Source organism: Excalfactoria chinensis, chromosome 12, assembly GCF_039878825.1.
Source record: "Excalfactoria chinensis isolate bCotChi1 chromosome 12, bCotChi1.hap2, whole genome shotgun sequence".
NCBI lineage: Eukaryota > Metazoa > Chordata > Aves > Galliformes > Phasianidae > Excalfactoria > Excalfactoria chinensis.
In genome coordinates, this window is record NC_092836.1 from 6,012,697 (window position 1) to 6,035,212 (window position 22,516).

The 22,516-nt window shown below is 43.4% G+C and overlaps 1 protein-coding gene across 22 annotated transcripts in view; it reads left to right on the forward strand.

Annotated features, from left to right (window-relative positions):
- Positions 1–22,516, forward strand: part of MAGI1 (membrane associated guanylate kinase, WW and PDZ domain containing 1) — a 291,948-nt gene that overhangs the window by 143,521 nt on the left and 125,911 nt on the right. The window contains exon 1 of one of the 22 annotated variants that reach the window (XM_072347611.1): positions 9,856–10,036. The exons of 20 other annotated variants lie outside the window; for them this stretch is intronic. The gene's annotated coding sequence lies outside the window, so the exon portion shown is untranslated. Of the gene's footprint in view, positions 1–9,855; positions 10,037–10,391; positions 10,411–22,516 lie in introns of those variants that run through there. One more of the 22 variants, XM_072347612.1, reaches the window with a different exon arrangement.

Below are 22,516 nucleotides of genomic sequence, written 5' to 3' on the forward strand. Positions count from 1 at the left end.
AGAGGTGGGATGCCTTATTTATGTGTTTGGATGGTGCATATGTACTAATGAAACCATGCATTTGCAATGTGCAAATCTTTGAAAAACTGCTGTTCAGCCATTGAGCTAGCTTTTATTTTAGCTAAGCCAACTGTGTGTTGTTTCCTCCACTTTTTTCCTGTTGACTTCACATGCTGGGTCTGAGACATATATACATATATATATATATATATATACACATATATATATATATATCTTACAATTTTTCTGTCTTGTGCTTAAGAGAAATCAGCACCTTAAATTCCAGCACATTTACTCTCTTTACGTGTTCACATAGATAAATTCTCATTCCAGCTCGTAGAATTTGCTGTCAAAACTTGAAGAAAACCCAAGACTACAGTGCATTATCCAGATAAGCAAGATGTTGAGCCAGGCTCTAGCTATGCCCTTTGCCTTATTTTGTTTTGAAGTAGCACATTTCCAGTTTTCTGATGTGCCTAATGAAGACCACCAGAAAGAATGCTCTATTTGTGGGCTGGTTAATGGCTCCATTGAGCTTGGAGTAGGCTGTGAATTAGCAAGTCTCATCATTACTGGCCATGGCTATACTAGAAGTGCTCTGGCTCGTGCAGAGAGTTTGCCTACAGCTTTTTTTCTAGCATGGGTTTCACTTAAGTGGGCAAAACTGAGCTGGAAGAAACCCCGAGAACAGAAGGGCAGATCTGTAGCTGCGTGGGGTGGCTCAAGAGAAGTTGATGTGGTTTGTATTGCACCTGATTTGGGGGGATTAGTCTGTGAGTCCATGGTGTGGATGGAGTTGTCCTGACATTAGGTTTCACAGAGTGTTTCTAGGAGCAGAACTCTTCAAATTAGGATAGCTGTATGTGAAGGTTGGCTTTGTGGAAAATGTGAGCAGTTGGAAGTACATATGTAAGAATATATCCATGCTACTGCATCCTAAATAGGTGTTTCCAAATAGCCTTAACTTGAGATAGCTGTGCAATAGTGTTAATTGGGAAAGAGATGCGATAGCAACTTCCTTTGGTGCGATGGTGCAGCAGTGTGTCTGAACCACTGTTCATGGCAGGCTGAACAGACGGGATTATCTGCCTCATTCACGATGGTAGAGGGCATCTGTTTAAAATAAACAAGCAGCACTGGCCATTTGGCCTACTTGCTTCTTCTCAACAGCCTGATAGCAGTTTTATTTTTACAGCGTGTGAAGAAGAATCAGGGAGAGATTATTTCCATAGAAGCTTATCTCTGTGCGTGTTTGGGGTGGGTTGTGGTCTTGTTCTGCCTGAGCACATTTGCTCAAGTCCAGTGTGGTGTCCAAAGTCAGCTCTGGTGGGGCTTTGCTGTATCTTTACTTGCCAAAGCAGCACACACGATGCAGACATGGATAAACTAATGTACCAGTAGTCTCCTTATCTGTGTCTATTCTATTTTTGCCTTATTTCAGTTCTGTACAGTTCCTTCCTTTGCCAGGCTGTAGACTTGCAAACTCCAGTAGAAGCAAGTCCTTTGTGATGGCTGGAACAGGGACAATGCAATGCCCAGCCTAGACTTAAACCTTAGATGTTGTCAGCCTAGACACTCTGTAGCAATCCTTTGATTATTCTTTTTTCCTTTTATCCCTAAAGTTGACATTTAAAACCTTGAGGGGCCATCATTCAGCAGTTAATTCACTTTCCCAAAACAAGTATGTGCCCTGGGATAAGTGGTAGGAGAGTTTAATGGTAGAGAGATAGCACTTTCATTTCTGCTGGTTGTTCTCTGCCTTCCCAGAGTTTGATCTGTTCCTGTGTCATCAATTACAGAGCAGTAGCTCCAGCGTTGTGCTTAGACCGTGGAGTGAAATGGGAAGGAATGGATAAAAATCAATAGTGTAAGTGTTGAGTGATCTGTAAGGAGGCTCAGAAAGACAGTGACTCCCCCAGCACCTGCTTGGCCTGAGTGCACTCATGCTTGGATTTCCTGCTGAAGTGTTTCTGTGTTCCAAGCGGCTGCTGGTGCAAAGGGAATGTGTTCTTCCAAGGCAAGAAAACAATACTGACCAAGGAAATTTCACAGTATTTTTAGGAAAACATTCAGCAAGTAGATGAAGAAAAGCACATGGAACTATATTAGCTGGATAGGTGCCTTCATGGATCGTTGTACTACCAGCATGAGCTGCTCCAGGACTCGCGTGTGCTACTACGTGCATAGCCACCATCAGCTGCAACTCACGGAGGGGCAGGGATCGTTTCCCGGGAGAGCTTCTAAAGCCGTTTGTCATCAATTCATTTATACTGAATTGATAGGTAGACATGGGAAACCAGCTCACAGGTGATTCTTTTCTTTAGAGTATTGAGTTTAACAGGGTGTCTGTATGCTGCAAAAAAAGTAATGGTTGAAATGGAGCAGAAAGACCTTTATATTGCAACTGCACGTGCTCTTACATGTGGGGATATTTGAGCCACAATTTTGAAGTTATTTTTAGTTACTAATTTTTATTAAGAGTAAACAGAATCACTGACAGTGCAAATTATTTTTCTCCATAGGCAATAAATCATCAGTTTATGTAAACAAATGTTCTTTGAATTCTCAGAAGCTTTCCGGAGCTGTAGCCATATTTATTATCCAAGTTTCTTTTGTTGCTGTTCCCTTCCTCGAAGTGTAATTTTGCTTTTGTAATGAGAAAAAGTTGCAGAATCCATGAAATATTCATCTGAAAGCTCACACTGAGAAGGTGATGAACAGTGGGCTGATCTTTTTCCAACACAAGAAGAACAATTAATTGTTTTACAAGACCTGTGTGAGCAGGGAGTTTGAAATATGTTTTAAAGTAGTGCCTCTATCACTGTGGTGCAATGCATAGCTACCAGCAGTACGTAAGGATGGTTTTACTCAGGAATATTTCCTTCTCAGTTATCTAACTCCAAAGAATATGGGGTGTATTTTCCATGCCAGCTAATGTACTCAAATTTACTTTTTTTCCCCTGAATTCCCAGCAGGGATTGTATCTTGAGTACAACCAGTGGGCTTAGGAAATTCCTGTAGCTGTGTTCCAGAGAGTGCAGAATTACAGCAGGGTCTCCTGCTGTTTTCAGGGATATAATTATTTCACAAGTTAGAGAACCGAATTCTTTTTCAGGTTTGAGAGAGGAAAATGGCTCATTTTGAGCAATAGGATTGATAACTCTTCAGTTCCTTTCCCTGCACTGTCATTTCTGCTTGATGTAGGAGACTTCAGACCTTTTATTCTTCCATCTGGTCCATCCTTTTAGATCAATAGTGCAATTTGTGCCAGTGGAATTATTGGGTATTTTTTTCTTTAATTTAATTTTATTTTTTTACATTTGGAAATAGGAGCACTTATGATAGCAAATATTGCTCCATCTGCTTACCCATTTGTGAGAAATAGCTGCTTTGTATTTTGCTGTACACCCAGTTGGAACTGCGTGATGCTCCAGAGAACAGTACCAAGCAGAAGAGCTCAGCCCTATGGGCTCTTCTGCGACATTTGCCAAAGGAGGTTTGGGTAAGAAGTGTGGGAAGTGAATACATGGCTAGTTTTCTACATCCACAGTGTACCGTATTTTGTATTTTTTCATTTATAGTTGCTTTGTACTGCAGCACCTGCAAGTGGCTATTTAGGTAGTGCAAGCCGAGTACATGCATGTGCTTTGACATGCAAAGGTTTCTCTAGGGCTGAGAGTCTCTTGGAAGGCTGAGAGTAAATCAGAGGTGAGATGTTGGGTGATGGAGAAGGGGTGGAGGTGAACTACCCTCAGGTTAGTTACATCAAAACTCGCTTTTTCCTTCAATGCTTTTATTCACCATCATAATTAAAACTATAGAAGAGGCAAACCACAATGTCTCCACGAGTCACAGCATGAAAATCAGCAGAGGAGGATGTGGCCAAAAATGGTGAGTGTCCTCCCATCCCACTCTTTTTATACAATGACCAAGTGTCCCACTTAAATCTCCTGTGATGGCTGCACTGTCCCAGCTTTTAATTTCATCAAATCAGTTTGATTTCTTTTCAGCTGCTGCCATGTATCTGTTCATGGTTTGTAGCGTATTGATTATGCTACAAGCCAACGCAATGAGTTTTCCAGGCAAAGTGAGTGGTTTAACATTAGGAAAAATCAAATGCGTAGCCACGCTTAAACCTGCTCTTCCACTGGCAGTGTGTTTGGGATGAGGGCTTGGTATTTCATGATTAACTCCATCCAGAAAGCACCCATCGCTCTGTAGGGACGTTTGTGCCCAGGTGCGTTGCTTTATGTGTCCTTCGCTTCTTTAGTCAAAGGTGTCAATACTCAGGGCAACAGCATATGTAAATTCCTGAAAGTTTAGATGGGGATGCAGTTTTGCTGCATTTCATCTTATGAGGTTATGAGTTGTTTTTTTTTTTAAACATTTCCATGCTTCTTTTCTTAAAGCGTGCTGTATTTGTCCTCTAATCCTTTCTGCCTTCATTTCAGCAGGGAGCAGATTAGCCATATGATCGTTTAGAAAAGGGTTCCAAATCAGCAGGCTGGTGTTCTTTGGGGAGAGTCATACCCAGTGCCTTTACTGGGAATAGCACTGTAAATTAATCTTCATTGATCTACTTTAATTTTTTCCTTCCTATTGAACAGGAAGGTAGAAAAAAAAAATAAAAAATAGAGCAAATATTTCTTCTTCAGTAGGGGTGCAACTAGAAATAAATCTTTCCTGTTAGTCATAATGGCCTAGATGTATCCTTCTTTTATAATGTCCTCTTGAATAATTAGAGCTGTGAGTTATGAAGACAGGATTCCTGGGTCATTGCCAGCACAGATTTAAGGGGATACTAGTTCCCTGAATCCCTTTCAAAAGGGCCGTGTAATGTCCCAGGCTGCTCTTAATTAGTGATTTAAGAGGGAATACATCTATTTCACTGAGATTGGGAAAGTTATTACTTAAATGAAAATGTTTAATAAATGGCTTTTGAAAGGCTAACGTATCTTCAGAATGAGAGATGTAGCACTGTGTAACCAGGTAGATGCTGGCCTGGAAGTTCTATAACTTCAGATCCCTGGAAGCATCACCAGCCATGGAGTTATTTAGTTCTTCATCACTTACTCCTTACCTGCACTTCTTTAAGTATCGAGTTCAACACTTCATTTACAAAAAGCAATACCTGCTGTAAAGAAAAGTTGAGGTCTGTAGGAAGAAGCAGTATCTCCTGTTGGTTAAATGGGTGATTTCGTTTATCTCATACCATCACAGCAACTCTAACACAACCAATACTGTTACTCTTCCTTTATAGCTACTTAAGGGGAGATTGTCATATGCTGAAATATGCAGGCCATCTTTGCTGTGTTTGGAATTCGAACTTGCATACATCAGAATGGAGGGGCTGGGGCAGGTGGCAAAGGAAGGAGGAACTCCAAATTAAGAAGCTGCTTCCTTCAGCAAACCTCCTTTGAATGCATGAGCAGATGGATAATTATAAATGCAGCATTACCATTTCCTACTGTTTGTAGGTTTTGAGTTCGTCAGTAGAAACTTAAAACTGGATATTGTCGTTATTTTCATGTACTTCTTTGTTTCTGAGCCCTTCCTGCCCTCATCTTTCATGATGAGGGGGTTTTCTGGTCTATTCGGCATGTCCTTTCTTTGTGTGTGTGTGTTTATGTGTTGGGAGGGTGAGCTGGTACTACGTGAGATCTGAAAATTGAGCTTAAATGGTGAGGATACTTTTAGCTCTCCTCATTCCAAGTGTTTAAAGGGTTTGAGAAACATTGATGTGCGAGAGGGTTGAGGAAAACCCAGCAGGACTCAGAAAGGCAGCACAGAAGGAAGGCTGTGCTCAACAGCTGGGCAGAGCTGAACCCAGGTCTTTTAGGAACATAGAACCCTATCGCGTTCATCAATCTTGCTCATTTTAGTGTTCTTGTAAGGAAAATATATATTGCTATCTCACTTAGGCTTCTGCAATCCTTTGCTGAACACAGTGCATCTTCTGCAAGGAGCAGCTGCCAGGGTGCGATAGTGCTGCGGCCATGTAACTAACCACACTGAGAGCTGTGCTGACAGACACCTTGCAAATTGCCCACATTACAGAACATTGATGATACAGTTAAAATGGTAAATTTAATATTATGGTTCTATTAGATTTCTCCCTCATTAACTCTGATCCAATAAACAACCTCCGGCATATTTTGAAGGTAATAGTCACCTCACAATCACTACTGCTCCTCTCTATCTGACATTTCAAGCTCCTATGGATTTATAGTTCTTCTGTCATCTAGTGTATACTTACTGTTCTGTTTTTTCTTTGAACTTGTGCTTGCAAGCAGGCCCTTTCTTGGCGGGCCCTGAGCAGGCAATTATCACTTCACAGCACGGATATAGTCATCCTGAAATTCCATTCCTGGGATTCAGAACAAGATCAATTCTGGAGGAAAGAATGAGCCCAACCTTCAGGCAAGCCAAATGTGGGTCTCCAGGGGTATTTTAGTGCTGGGCCCTTTGTGAGGGTTGACACAGGGTAGAAACGATCATGTTCTTAGCTCTTACTGATGTGTGTCAAAGCAGCTCCTGCAAAGGCTTGCTGGAGTTGTAGTGGGGAAAAAGGGATCAAGAGGGTGTAAAGGGCTGTGCTGTGCATCAGGCAGAGCTCACTCTGCCATTGTATGCCTGGGAGCTGGGGTAGCTGAGAAAATACTTGTCTCAGCAATGACCATCCAGCAGAGATAGCTTCCACTCCCAAATGTCAGTCCTCAAGCAGCAAAACCTATGAGCTCAACAAAGCAACCTTAGCTCCCACCTTCCTCAGAGGTATTGCTCCCCTCTGTGTTTTCCAAACCGAGTCACACTTTATTTAGGGCTGTCTCAGGGAGGAGGTTGTTGTTATACGTCACCTGTCAGAATGCAAAAGTGGAAAGCGTCACTGAAACACTTGACCCTTCATCTGAAGTGCACCATCTGTGTTTTATTTCCACATCTTGCTGAGTTTACAGTTATTTGAATTCACAGTTTGTTCCCCATTTGCTTTTCCCACATGGTAAGTGAATTGGATCCAAAATGCGTTGATGAAAGATTGAGAAGTCTGTTGGAGAGGTTTGTTCCTACCTACAAGAGTGCTCCATCTCACACTTCTTCACCCTGCGAGTTAAATCCCAGCTGTAAAATCTCGCCTCAAGATGGTCTTGTTCCATGGTGGGAAGTTGGGGTTATTGTGAGGACAAAGAATCCTTTCCCCATCCTGAAGTGATTTACGATTTGCCTTTGGTTTTCTGCACGTGAAAAGGTACAGAGTTCTACATTTGACCAAGTATTTTTACTTCCATTTGTACCATTTTTGTCATCTTGCATGGATGCTTATCTGGTGCCGTTTGGCACGGGAGCGACGTTCCTGTGAAATGGTATTTTTATTTGTTAAGATGAGGCAAAGCATTTGATGCTAAAACAAGCCTGGGTATAATATAATGAGGGGGGAGCTGTAATTACAATTCTGAGCATTTTCTTGGTGCAACTTTGTATTACTCTGTTTTTTTTAAGTGTACAAACAGCTCCTAAACCAGATTGAATTGCATTTATTCTCCTTTGTTTCTGTTTTGGTTTATTTTTCCTACTGATGGCAACCATTTTCTAAAGACATAACCAACTTGAAAAAGATATGAGATTTCAACATGTCATATTTCAAAAGCAAGCCATCAAAATGCTGAAGGCTGTATAAACTTAAATACCTTCTTTGGCTTTTGCTGCGGACCACACAGACTCTGAGACATTGATTACTCTGGTGCTCGAAGGAGCTTTCATGATGCAGAAACAGAGGTTTGCATTGAATTTCTTTCTGTGTGTGGGGGACTTTTCTTTTTGGAAAGGAAAAAAGCCAGATTAAAAATAAGTCATTTCATTGTTTCCTTTTTTTTCCCCCCCATTCCAAATCTAATGAAAGAGTTCTCGTTTTCATAAATGACTGGGGTGCTGCATCTCTGAATAGAAGTAAAAGGCTCCATTTTGTTATTTAATAAACCTTTTTCTTCTTCTGGAATGTTCCAATTAGGTGCTGCCACACTAAAACATCATCCAGAGGGTGTTTCAGCATGGCTGGAGCAGAATTCTTTATTCTGTGGACATGAAAAGGAAGGGCAAGGAATTAAGAATTATTTATTTCCACAGTGCAGCCTTTGGATGTACTTTATCCATGCTCTGAGTCCATCCTTATGAAAGGCTTTAGCGTTCCCATGGAGCCTGTGAGCTGGCCAGACACAGCCAACCAACCTGAGGCTTGTTGAAAGATAGGGAAGGCAGCCCTTGAGCAAAGAAATGGTAGGGTTGGAAGGGACTTCAGAGACCATCCAGTTACAACTCCCTTGTCACATGCAGGGTTACCAACCGCTTCAGCAGGCACTGGATCATGTTGCCCAGGGCCACATCCAGCCTGGACTTGAATACCAAAGAATTCTTATTTCCCTTTAAGGAAGAGACACATGGTGGTCCAGCCTTGTCTCCAGTGGCATTTTCATGGAGATGTTTGTCCCTGTTCAAATGGGACTGCAGTACATCCTGATAATCAAACCATCCTGCTGTTTATATGTGCCCATGCCTCTCATAGAAGCGGGACGATGAATCTCATGGTGGCATCTTGCCCTTATCCACGTGAAGTGCTTTGGGGGATCAGGTGGTTCTGCAAAAGCAGTGCTAGTATTTGCACCATTGGGTTTCCTGGCATTCCTGGTAATGTTTTCTTTGTATGTTGCCTGGCCCTTGCATACTTATACTCCAAACCACGTGCTTGTTGCTCACATCTATGCTCATAACGATCTGCTTTGCTTGGTTGGATACGAGGAAAAATAATTCTTAAAGAGTATCCAAGCACTGGCACAGCCTGCCCAGGGGAGTGGTGGAGTCACCATCCCTGGTGGTGTTCAAGAACTGTGGAGGTTTAACACAGAGGGACGTGGTGGGGGTGGGTTGGGGTTGATCTTGATGATCATAGTTGTCTTTTCCAGCCTCTGTGATTTGGAACCTGCACTCATACAGTCCAGTGCTTGAGCTGTCTCCATAGGAGCCCTTGGCATCCCACACCCACCCCACCGGCACCTCCCACGGAGTCTTAAGGATGCGGTGAAATGGGGGTTCTACACCAAGCTCTGGGATCTCTTGGGATTTTGGAGCTGTACCTCAGCCATCCTGCCCTGTAGAACAGCTAGAAAGCATCCAAGGCGGACACCTGCTGGCTCTGAAGCAGTCAAGTGCTTTTTCCAAAGTATCTTTGGCCCCTGTTCTTATGTTTGCTGTGTGTCAGCCGTAAAAGAAACAGGAGGGAGGGAAATCCCTGCAACTGTCACTGAAATTCCCTGCAGATGTAAAAGGAAGATGAAAGTCGGTACTTTAAGAGAACATCCAAACCCTTGGGACAAGCGCAGGAGAAAGCAGAGCGATGCTCTGTATTTTGTCTGCTGGCTTGTGAAAATGAGGGCTGTATCTCCTATGGAGAGATCCAGAGCCAGCAATCCTTGCTCACATCGTTCCGCTGTTCTCGTGCCTCGCAAACCAGGACAGTACCATTTTGCACTTCCCTGGGCACGTTCTCAAACAGCAGCTCACTGAAGGTGATGGAGAAATAAAAAGGGTGAGGGAGAGATGGGGGGGGTGGAAATCTGCCTGGTGGTGTTTCAGATTTGCAGCACATACAGGTGCTTTTTAATCCCCCTGGCCTACATATTCCACAGCCCTTAGGAATAGAGGAGTCGTGATGTAATGCTCTTTTTCTCACACTCCCGGCTTAAATACAGATGGAAATTGTTGTCATGTGTTAGAAATGTCACCAATAATATAAAAGGCAGCTTTCTGCATTCTCCCTTTTGCACTGTCAGCTGCTGCTGCCAGCTTATTCTTCCCTCTCAAACCTATTGTCATGTGGCAGAAACCCTGATGTAAGTAAGCCCTGTCCTCCCCCTGCTTATGATCCCTGCATTTTTTATTCCCCTCTGCTGCAGTGCTGAGGATCATTACATACCACGACTTAAAGACAAGACCTCATAAAGGAAGGATTAATCTTGTATTTGTGCTTGAATTTCGAAGGACTCAGGCAAGTGAGAACGTTCTGTTGTATTTGCTTTTTCCTCTCCATTTTTAAAGATGCTAATGCGAGAAATTAAAAGCAGCGAATGCGATGAGCTCGGTCCGTGTTTACAGAACGAACCCAGAGGTTCCTGGGCTGGCGGCCGGGGGACGGGGAGGCTGTGGGACCGGGGAGGGGGGAGGACAGATGGCTGATGCCGCTTTTTAATTCATCAAGCAGGCTTTACGGGAGGCCCGCTGCTGAGCGGGTGCGCGGCGAGAAGCGGGGTCAGCGGGCACGAATAGGCTGAGCTCGGAGCAGATGCCTGCCGAACAATGGGGCGTTTGAAAGAAATGCGGGAGGAAGCGTGGCGTTCGCTTTGTACTGCCTCCGCATTGCAGGTTGGAATGGGGCAGCTCCGATTTAATGAAGTGCATTCCTAAACGCGGTCGTCAGCCCGGGCTGGGAGACAAGGGACGTGTCAGAAGGGGGCTTGTGGGGCCGGCTGGGCGGGGGGGGGGGGGAGCGATCCGCCGGTGGATCGCCCCGAACAATGCGGTCTTAGTGCTGGATGGGAAAAGCCATCAATCCGTCCCTGTGCATATTAATGCGCTACAGCAGGTGTTGCTCAGTGTCTGTCCCCGCATTGTTCCCCTGCGGCTCGGCCGAGGAGGGGGCAGGAAGGGAGACCCCACGAGGGATGCGCTCAGCTGGGGTGGAAGCAGGTCGTCGCGGTGCCGCTGCTGGGCTCGCAGGGTGAGGCAGCTGCTGGGATGCCGTCCCCAGCGCCAGCTCCGAACGATGGAGAGGCTGGAGGTGGCTTGGGGGTGGAACGGAGCCCTCGGGGCCTTTTGGGTGTAAAGCATTCCCAAGCCAAGCAGGCTTGAGGATGGATCTCTGGAGAGAAGGCTGGGTTGTCAGGGCGAGAGGGGAGGAGGCAGGGATGTGCTTCTCAGATGGAATTCAGCAGTGAGAGAGTTAAAGAAACAAACAAACAAAAACCCCCGTTTTTTTCCTGAGCTCCTCCAGAAATACATCAATCGAGAGCGAGTAGCAGAAGCTGTGTGAGCGCTGCAATAAACAAGATGTAGAGTGCGTGTAGAAACAAAATAGGTACTTATTTCTGCATTTGTGCGTGTCCTGCTGAACTGACTGAGCCTCTCCTTAAATGTTACTTCTGCTACACAGAAAACTATCCGTAAAGACTTGCAGTTGTGTTAGCCAGTGTAATTCCTGAAGGCATTGTGGGAGGGGGGGGAGGTGTCCATAATTTCTCAGTATTATATGTATTTCTTAATAAAAAGACACCCATTTATCTGCTGCTGTTGTGTTGTCTGCTCCCCTTGTGATTTGTGACATGCTATACTGTATTTGTCAGCAGTATGAAAGGGGTCTTTGTTCCTTATTCATATTATGGCACGCTGCATCTCAGTGAAAATGGCATGTTTGCCTTTAGAGCTAACTTAACTGCTGGTCTGTGCCCGCTGCTTGCCTGGGGAGGGTTTCTGAATTCTCCAGAACTTCCAGAAGATTTTGCAGGCAAGATTTGTACTATCACTATGATTATTTTATTCTTGTCAATGCATTAATAGTGATGAAGAGTGATCAGCTTAATGTGCCCATAGGACAGGTAGAGCGCAGCCAGCAGTGCTGCGGTTGCAGCTGTACTTGCCTGTGGGTGAATGGGCAGGTCACCAGGAACCTGGTGTAGTCCTTGTGTGCCTTCCATCCCTTACTGCTGCATGAACTGCTACCAAGAGCTGCAAAAAATCAACCAAGAGCCTACAGGGGTGTCAGGCTCAGCTGCCTGTTGTAGGGCTGTGGTTTAATAAAGGCAGTTACTGCACAACTAGTTAACAGAGCATTTGGGGTTGTCAGTAGCACTTGTAGAGCTCATTGCAGCTGCCCGTGCTAAGGTGGTGTGTGCAGGATTGGATTACGGTGCTGTAGCATCAACAGTGGTATCAGCTGTTCCCTGTGCACTGTCCTATCTGTGTTGTGCTCTGGCTGCTCAGATATCAGTCTGTGTGCATGGCAGTGGGGGTTGCTTGCAAGTGCGGTGCTGGACGTGGTAGCCAAAATGGATCTGAATTTAAGACAGTGCCTGGAAGCTTAATAAGACTTCTTTTAGCACACGTACACATTATGTGAATGTATGGAGCTCATTTTGAAGTTGAATGACCAGGTTAGTCAGCCTGAGCTTTATACTGTTAATTACGCTCATTTTTAACTCTGCGGAGCACAGGAACAAATGGGCAAAATGCAAAGTCTGACTCCTAGGAGACTGCAGTCTGCTGCGAAGGGCTTTTCTGCTGGAGGATCTGGCTCAGCAAAGGGCCAGATTGTGAACCTGTTGCTCATGTATGTGTGGCTCCTCCTGTGATGTGAGGGAATGCATCGAGGAACAACTTTGCTCTAGAGAGAGCGATGATCTGCTGTGCAGAGCTGCAGAAGAGCAGGCGGTGTTTTCCCCTTGGCAGCTTGTTTCCTCTCCTGCAAGCTTCTGTCAGATGGAGCAGCGATGGGTCCGTATGGATCCAAGAATGATGCCTGGCTTCCTTCTAGGAAACTGCTGCAGAGCTGTGAGGAGGAGCTCAGGCAGCTGCTCCAGGAGCGTTTCGCTCCTTGCTGTCAGAGCGGTGCAGGACTGGCTTTTACCATAACAACAATGAGCCTTTTGCAGGCGAGTTTCTTCTCCATGCACTCTTCTAATGCAGGTAATCCAACCTGCAATTTGAAGCTGAGAATATCCCTTATTGACAAGCCCTACTGCTATGTCAGCCTTACTTGTGATAGAAGTGTTGCAGGAAGAAAAAAACAGCAATGAAAGCCATTAATTCAGCAGCAGAAGCTGATTAAATGGTGTTGGGTTCTCGACTCTGCATCTGACAGTAATAACACTTAGCCTGCGTTTCAGTCATTTAAAGCTCCATGTGCTGCAGGGAAGGCTCCTGCCTGCACTTTGAAGCTTGCGGTGCAGCTGCCTTTCTGACAGCCTCCCATCCTTCATGGAGCGCTGAGTCTTCAAATGGTTCTGCCAGAAATGTTTCTGAATTTAATGCACATTAAGTCATTTTGGTCAGGGAATGCTGGCTGCTGCTGTGCTATTCAATAAAGCTTATTCAAAGTGGGGTGCTATTTTCAGTCGAATTCTGCTAAATCCTGTCCTGAAATCCTCTGAAAATGTTTTGCTCTTGAATATTCTGGTAAGCATGATGACTAGTTCACTGTGTTAATCCTATATGGTCTATCTGTCTGTGGCTAATCCTGAGCTGTTGTTGCTGTTCTGCATACATGAAAGATTTTGTTTTCCCCCTCCTGTTGATGAAATCTAGTAGAATTCCAGCTGACTACTAGAAGATAGCAGATCAAATGTCCTACTCCTTTTTCTCTTGAGCATGCAAGCTGAATTTCTTTGAGTTGAGAAACCTGGAGAAGTAGAAGAAAATGATGGAGATTCAAAAACAGCAGAAAATATCCCCTTCCCTGAAATAAAGGAGATCTGTTGATCTTTAAGTGACCCAGTTTGTAACATGGTTCTGTGGATCTTCATATGGACTTAATTAAGGTGCAGCTCAGCAAACGTAATGAAGGAGCAGGGATGTGGGACAATAGCATGGTACCCTTAGACAAACAGTGGAACAAGAGACAGTTGAACTTTCCATAATGCTGTTTAATTCCTTTACGGGGGTTCTGCCAGCATCCTAAGCTTTATGAAGCACTTTGTTCACGAGTCAGCTTATAGCAAGTACTGAAGCATGCATTTAAAGTCCTAATCCCTTTGCCTGTCTCATACTGTGAAACCCAGACTCTCCTGTTGTAAAGTAGCACAAGGTATGGGTGTCTGTGCATCTCTTATGTTTAAGAAACATAGAAGTCCCTATGGCAAAAACTTTGCACGTCATGGATGGGGCTGAAGAAGTTGTCTAAAAGTTCTTGGAGGGAATTGCTCTGGAAGAAGTCTCTATTTCATCTGCTAAGTAATGAAGTTCTTGGTGTGAAGGGGATATTCACACCACAGCTATATTTGGACACAACCATCTTTGGTTGGGACCTAACTTGTTCACTTTGACCTTATTGGGTCCATTTATCCTTACTTGGTCACTTCCCTATGTGGTTGCTTTGAATGTATTTAGTTCCCTCAACATTATTTGCTCATGACCACATTTGGTTGGTCACAACTGTATATGGGCATCATGACTATGTATGGATGGCTTGACCATATTTGGGTGTCATGGCCATATTTGGTTGTGACCATACATGGGCTAATGACAGTATTGGCTTGTAATGACCCAGTGTGTGACAGCCTGCTCTTATGTCACAACCATATATGGCATAATGACCACATATGGCATAATGACTGTAAATGGGTGATCAGACCATATTTGGTCATGCCCATGTGTGGGTGGCCTGGCCATATTTGTTATGAACATATTTGGTCAAGTCCATTCAGCAGATCTAGGCAGAATGGAGAGTTGGGCATAGAGGAAGCTGATGGCATTTAACAAGAGGAAGTGTAAAGTCTTGCACCTGGGGAGGAATAACTGCATGCATCAGTACAGGTTTGGGGATGGCCTGTTGGAGAAGAGCTCTGCCAAGAAGGGCTTGGAGATTTTTGTGATTCTGTGAATATCCTTCATCTGTTGTGCTGTATCTGAAGGAGTGCTCTGAGCGTGCAGGATGATGTCCTCATGATACTCAGTCATCAACAAATGGGGAGGGAAGGGCATGAACTGAGGTGGCATTGACCTTTTATCCATCCTCATCTGGGATTAAAGAGAAAATAAAAGAGAGAATGATAAAGAGGCTGAATTCCTACAACATCATCTCATTAATTAGAGATGTAGCTGATGAATCTGGTAGTAATGACTATAGTTAATGTTGTTTCCCAAGTGCAAGGTATTGGATTTTCCTAGTTTTTCTTTGCATTTTCACATTTAGTAGAAAAGCTTACTTAAGCAAGGGAAATGGCTTAATCTCGGCTCGACTTTTTGTCTTAATTTTAATTTTACTATTTACTTCCATCTCTCCCCACTGGTTTCCCAGATAGACTGTCATTTTATCTCCTTATTATAGTATTACCATATTTGCATAAGGTATGTTAGCATCACTGTGCTTCATACAGGTATGGACGTGGTTGTATGGATGTAGACATATGGTCTATGCATGTGCAGTAGAAATGCTCGCACTTGTATTTAACTGCTAACACCAAAGTGTTACGAACTAGAGAGACAAATGGGGCAAAATTCCCAACAAAATCACATGTAAAGTCAGCCCCAAGTGAGCTATGCCTTTTCACCTTCGGGATGGACTTTCTGAACGGTTTCAGTATTTTAGTGGGGGAAAAATGCTAGACAGATGAAGTAGTCCTGTCAGCAATTGGGATATGGCTGTGGGATATCACTCACTGCATCAGAAAGGGCCTTGTTGCTACTCAGGCAGAGGTGGTTCCCCATCTGGAATCAGCTGCATTGCCACCTTTCCCATTGGCCTCTGGAACCTTCTGTTCCATTGTAGGTGGGAAGTGTTGTTATTATTATTTTTCTCCATTAACATACAGTGCTACATTTAATGTGTTTGAAGATGAGCTGAGGATCAGACACACACCAAGAAACCACAAAAACTCTGGAAGAGCATTTAGTGAAATGGCAACATGTTGGGGTGAAAAAAGTAACATTTCTTCCCTCTCCTTGAACTGTGTGTTCTCAGTGCATACGGATTTTACTAGGAGTCCTTGCTATGTTTACTGCTAGCAGGTACCACATTCTGATGTTAATATCTGAAATTAATTTAAACAAACAGGGACCAGGCTGAATAACAGCCATCTAGAAGGTGCTCTTGGAATTGCATCCTTTACCAGCTCTGCAGTGGTGATTAATGGGGTGTCATTTCGTGGATGGAGCGCTAACAATCGGGCACCAGAATGCCTGCTGTGATAAAGATGGGGAGAAGGTTGGGGAAAAATCTTCCTCTCTTTCTATACAAACCACAAGGAAAGCCTGAGACTTGAGAAAAGAACATGTCTGAGGAAGTGAAGGCTGGGAATAGTTGGCTGAAGGTATGCTCTGAGTGCAGTTTAGTTGACAGGTGCTGCTGTTCTAGTGTAGGCAAAGCAACATTTTAATGTGATAATCTGCCATCCTAAACTCTTAGGGGAAATCAAGGATTTTCCGCATTCAGATGCATTGAGCTGAAGCTGTCCTTTGCCTTTTCTGCAAAGATTTTAATTTGTAAAGAACCTGAGATTTATTTTCCCACTGAAGATGAAGTCAACTCATCTGGAGCCTCAATCAGGAAGTGATTCAGATTCTGTGCTCATTAAATCCTTTGCTTCGCTCTTGGGACTGTGAATGAGGATGTCACACGTTACCTGCTGCTGGGAGGATGTTTCTATGAAGGAGATGAATGCCCCAGAAAATATCCTCGCAGTGCTAAGCCACTGGGAAACTGGAATGGATCTAGAAAGCCACACAGTGGTGCTGGGATTAGAGTACTTGAGCTAGTTTTATCATCGCTCTGAAGCAGCAGCATTCCCACTACAGAGAACTTATCTTCTTAGACATATGTGATTTGAGGAGCATGAAGGTTGAGCACTACTGTTCTCAGTATTTAAAGTTTCAGTCTCTCTTTGGCTTATTAGGGCACAACGCAGTGTTTAATTCCCCTTATCAGGTCATTTCACTTTTTTGATTGGATGGTTCCTTTTCAATTTTATCCCATTTTTCTTTCTCATATTTCATTTATTGTTTTACTAGTTCAGTGGCCTTTTTGGATCATTACAGTCGAAGTATTCTGACTTCTTTATGAAGGTCTTGCTGACTAAATATCAGTGACCTCTATTCATCTTCCTTGGGCTTCTCCAAGACAGCGCAGCCCTGTTCTGAGCTGCCCTGTGTTACTCATCTGTGAGTTCATTGTGGAGTGAACCAAAGCAGAGGGAGGTGTCTGCTCAGCACGTTGTGCCACTAACCTTCTACTTCAGCATTTGGGGTGAAGAGAATCCTTGCAAAGGAGGTGGAAGAAAATCCAGCCCGTGGAGCTTTGTCAGCCTGACCAAAATAAAGAAATGCACCACGGTACAGCTAGAAGTATGCTGTTGGATTTGGGAGAGACCTAGGAAAGACCATCAAGGCAAGCATGATTGACTTGAATTTTCACATTCTATACAAGAAATGAAAGAGTTAGCATAACTTTATTATGGAGCTTGTCATACCAATAGGGGTCTTTTTGGAAAATTTAGCCTTATAGTATTAGGCTCATGCTTGAGGAGGAATTGCTTTCTGAGCAGCACCTCTGGAGTGTTTCCTAAGCTGGGACTCTGCCTATTGGTCAGAGCTCAAATAGATACAGGTTTAAAGAGAGAATGGAGTTCCAAGGTTAGGAAATCTCAGAACTGGTGCTGCTAGAATGCGATTAGTTTATGCATTATATTCTGCCATTATCTGACCAAGCCTTGTCAAATAGACGTGTGTGATGCAATATGCTCTAACCTATCCTCTCCTTCTGGTAACCCTCTGCCTCATTTGTTATTCTCCTCTGCATGCTAAATGAGGTGAAAAATGAGTTTTACGAGAGACATACTAATGTCAGGCATTGGGATGGAAGTATTCTTCAGAACTATCTGCACATACAAAGAGAAGAACCAAAGACAGTCTAAGCAACCTGGACTGTGGCCTTTTCTAGCTCAGAAGTACTTAATTCAGGAGGCTGTATTTTAGCAAGCATTTCCCCTTTTAGAATGGAAAGGAGGAGCAAAGGAACACCAAATTTCAGAGTCTCATCTTGCTCCCAAAGCAGGGTACAAGCTGTTAAAGTATAAGAGAATTCATCCATAGAAAGTAAAGTTTGGGAGGCTTTGATGTGGGAGTGATTGATAACAAGCGTATAACTGTGTGCTTGAAACAACCCTTTCAGGTATTGCTGCTGGCTGCATCTGACATGCACAAAGCTTGATTTGTGCAAGGGGATATTTTAATGCCACCCAAACGTTGTGTTTATATGTAGAATGTTCTGCATCTCTAGCTACAGAATGGCATGCTTTGTCCATGGGGAGATCTGTAAATTGAAGGACCTTTCTCAAGAAAGGTCTGCATTGCTGTAAAAGAGATACTATGGTTATATCATCCTGAAGGGCAAGCTGGTAAATGAGATGTTATTATCTCAGTGTGTTCTTTTATTAAAATATTTAAAAGTGGCTCACTCCTGGTGCATTACCTGCTGACCCGATCTCCTAGCAGCCTTATTAAATAGTTGCCTGTTGTAACATTCTTTGTGAAGTTAAAGGGTGTCCCACTGCACTAAGCACTATTTCAGATATTCCCATTTATAACAAGAAGTCTTTATATAGTAATAGTGCAAACCAATGGCTCTCATGGGTGCTTTCATAATGAGGTTTTATGGTAACTGTTCTCTGATCTCTTTTCTCCGTTTACTGGTGTATCAAATGTACTCTGTTCCTCTCCATATTCATGGAGCCTAATAAATTTGCTTTTCTGACTTCTCTGCTGATCCAAACAACTACTCTCCTGATACAGAATCAGGTTATCAGAACAAACAGTGGCATTAAATAATGGTATCCTTGCACGGCAAAACTGATTTAGCTGGTGTGGCCTAACAAGCTTTTGCTCATCATCTCAGCTGCTGTAACGTTGCCATGGATGCGTTCCTTGCCCTGAGCCAATACAAAGTGAAATATGTTAGCTTCTAATCTTAAATTGTTGTGTATTTTAAAAGCTCACGTTCTGCTTCAACACTGGGGCACTCCAATGCTGTCACGTGGCCAGCGGTAACTTAATTTCTTTCAGTCTTCTGTCTATAATCTGTTTGGTCATCTGTTTATAACAGGAGAAGAGTGTTTTAAAAGCAACTAAATACTTCTCTTTCCCATATGGTGGTAGGCAGCTGCCTTGCTGCTGCTACTTGAGGTCTGCAGTGCTGTTACAGCAGCAGAAATAATGGTGATGTGACCACCACCTGAGCAAACAGTTGCACTTGTGCTTTGGGCTTTGAAACTATATTCCATGGGTATTCTCGGGTGGAGTGGAAGAAATCTTAAGCTCCTTTGATGTCTTCCTTGACCTCATATCTAATTACATTATTTTTTGATAGCTTTCCCTCCGGAGTTGCTTATTTTAAATGCATTTTTTGTGAACATGCCTTAAAATGAGCCTGACACTATTAATTTTTATAGCCTTAGTATTTTATATTGCTGACCATCCCCTTGGTACTTGAACCTCCTCCTGCACAGAGTCCAGCGTGTTCCACAAAGCCATGGTCTGTCCTTACTGAGATAGGTTTTAATCCCAACAGGTTTTCTATTTTTTTCTCTCTCCACTAATGCCTTCTCTCTGTTTGACTAAGTTTTCATAGAATCATAGCATTACATAGTTTGGAAAAGGTATTAAAGATAATCTGGTTTCAGCCCCTGTGCTATGGACAGGGCTGCCTCCCACCAGCTCAAGCTGCCCCTGGGCCCCATCCAACGTGGCCTTGAGCACCACCAGTGATGGGACATGCACAGCTCTGGGCTTCCTTTTTGCTTAATACTGATGCAACTAGGCAATAAGAAACAGAGACTCTCAGAGGTTGCCAGTTCTGGTTTGTGTGACTTGTACCAGTAAAGGTTCGCAAATCCCATCTTTATGCCCCAAGGCTTGTGGCAGTTCTTGCTGGCAGCATGCAGTGGGTGCTGTGAGATGGGCCACCGTGGGTTGGTGCTGGCCGATGTACATCCCCTTGCTGTTCATTTGCTTCAAGCTTCCTGGCTCAGCCAGTGGCACCTTCACCTGCATGATGCAGGCTGATCCATCTCTAAAACAGAGAATCCTCTCTTCTCTCTAGGATACTGCAGGCTCTGCAAATATATTTCTAGCTGGGTGCAATGATTGATCCTTTGTATATCCTTGCACAGTTTGTTATCTCAATCCTAAGAATTATTTTCACCCTTTCCAAAGAGCTATTTCGTTACGTGTCTGCCGTGTTTCAAGAAAAAGAGGAAAAAAAGATAAATTTCAGAACGTTGCATGAGGCAGCAGTGAAGAATAATCCTTCCTCCTGGAGAAATGCTGCAGGAGGTGGTGTGGCTGCATGGCCAGGCTCTGCAGCTGGCAGCCCAAACAGCAGCAGTAGGACAAAACTGGCTCCTCTGTTCAAAGCTTCTCTAGCTTTAAAGTATTATTTAAAACAGTTTTGGGAGCTCAGCTTGCAAACCAATACATACCATGCTATGCTGACTGTGAAGAATGATACCATCTCAGTAATTAAGTGCCAGCTTCCTATGACACAGCTGGCTTAATAGGTTGTCAGCAGCTTAAACAGCACCCGATATTAGATTTACTGGGCTAACTTTTTTGGTGTGCTGCAGCTGGTCCACAGTAACAACAATCATGGCAAGCTATGAATAGACTGTACCTACTGCACAGGCACTGCTTGGTTGCTTTAATTGCTGATCTGTTATCTTCTTCAAAAGACAGGAGGAGCAAAATGAAAGAAAGGCAGCACTGCGCACACAGTAGGATCTTGCCTGGTCCATATTCTTTGAGCTTCCAATGTATTAGGCTGTGATGAGCAGCAAGTCACTGTGCCCCTGGAAATGGAAAGGGCTTGACTTGACTTCATTCTGCATGACACTGGCCATGATGAAGCTGCCCTGAATGGAGATTGGGGTCTTTTTTTGCAGGAATGGCTCAGCCGTCCCAAGGAAGGGGTGAAGCCCTCAGCTGTTCATCACTGCATGGGAGGGCTGGCATTGTAAGACTCCATGAGAGTTCCTTATGCCCCTTAAAAAGTAAACGATGGTGAGAAGTCATCCCCTTAGGTCTTATCGCCTTATTTTTTTTTCCCGTTGCAAGTTGAGGATGCTCTTTTTTTCCCCCCTTCTTTAAATTTTTTCAGATTGCTGAATGAAAAGCGCCGTGTAATTACTGAAGTGCAGCTTTTTATGGTGCAGCCTATAAAATGAACAGAAAAAAACTGTATTCCCCTGGCAAAATATTGTGTTGTAAATGGGCCTTTGGGAATCTGACTTTCATTGTTGAAGCTAAAATTAAAAAAGACAGTTCTGTTGTGTATTCTCATAGCAAAACCAGGACTGCATTGAGGTGTTCAAGGCCAGATTGGATGGGGCCCTGGACAGCCTGATCTAGTAAAGTTTGGTGGCTCTGCCAGGCAGGGGGTTTGGAGCTTTGTGATCCTTGAGGTCCCTTTCAACCCGGGTCATTCTGTGATTGTGTGTGATGTGTAGAAGTGTTCGGCAGTAATGGAAATACATAAAGGGGGGGAAGGAGGAGGAGAGAAAAAAAAAAAGGCAAACTGGAATAAGGAAGGGCTGGTTAGAAATCAGATAAAGGCAATGATGATGCCTGTACCATGTGTCTGTCATGAGGACTCAGAGATGCTTTGGCAACGTAAGACTGAGTTTTTGGTGCTGCATGTGCTTCTGGCCACATTGGTTTCATGGCCATTAAGTTTAAATGCTTCTCTATTCCCTAGGATGAAAGAAGTGAGAGCTTCTGCAAATTCTGAAGCAGCTGTGCTGTGTGCAATGTGACTGGGAACTGTACCTCAAAATGCCTTTTTTTACCTACTTTAAAGTAAGCAGAGGCTGAAATGAGCGCTTCACTGTTTTGTTTCAGGATTGTTTTCTCAGAAAATATCTTTCAAAATATTTATTTCTTTGTTAAATGTATGCAGGTAATTATAGATAAAGGCTCTGTGAGTACTGTACTGTCAAATGGAAGTGGAGTGGTTTGGTATCAAAATGGGACTTCACATTTAAATCGTGCCTATGTGCTTTTTATGTTTTTAAAATGGATTCGGTAGCTAATCATAACCTAAACTGGCTTTCTGAAATGGCATGCCATTGTAGATAGCCTAATGGTTTACCTGGAAAATGAGAGGCAAAAACGATGCTGTATTGGGTCGAGACTGAAATGATGAAGATAAAAAGAAGACAGGAGAAAAAAATACACCCAACATTGCTGCTATGATGGAATCATCCATATAATGAACATAAGAGGTGGTAGAAGTGAATTCTCTCAGTCTCCAAGTCAAGAAAAGCAAAGAGAATAGTTTGGTTTCCCATGCATTGGGCCAAGTTGTTCATGCTCACCAATTCTTTTCTCCTTAGTGGTATCTGACGGGGCCAGATCAAACAGCAAACAATTCTGTCCATCATCCAACTGGGAAAATATAATGCACTAAAGCATACAGCTCAGCCAGTATTCATGGGGTCAGCACACATGATAATGATTTAAGTGATCATAAAGCTGCTCGTTTTATTATGTAGAATATTAAAAAAATAAGAGAGAGAGAGAAAGGGGGAGAGGTTACTTAGTAGATTTACTGGTTGCCAAACCTTTTGTAACGCCTTTGCAGTGGAACTGTTTAGAATTTCCTATGAACTTTGTGTGATTTGTTTGTAAACCCAGATGAAAACGGTAAACTAAAGGTGACCCCGGTCGGTTAAAACATTTGCAAAAGAAAAGTCCTGCTTCTGCCAAAAATGTA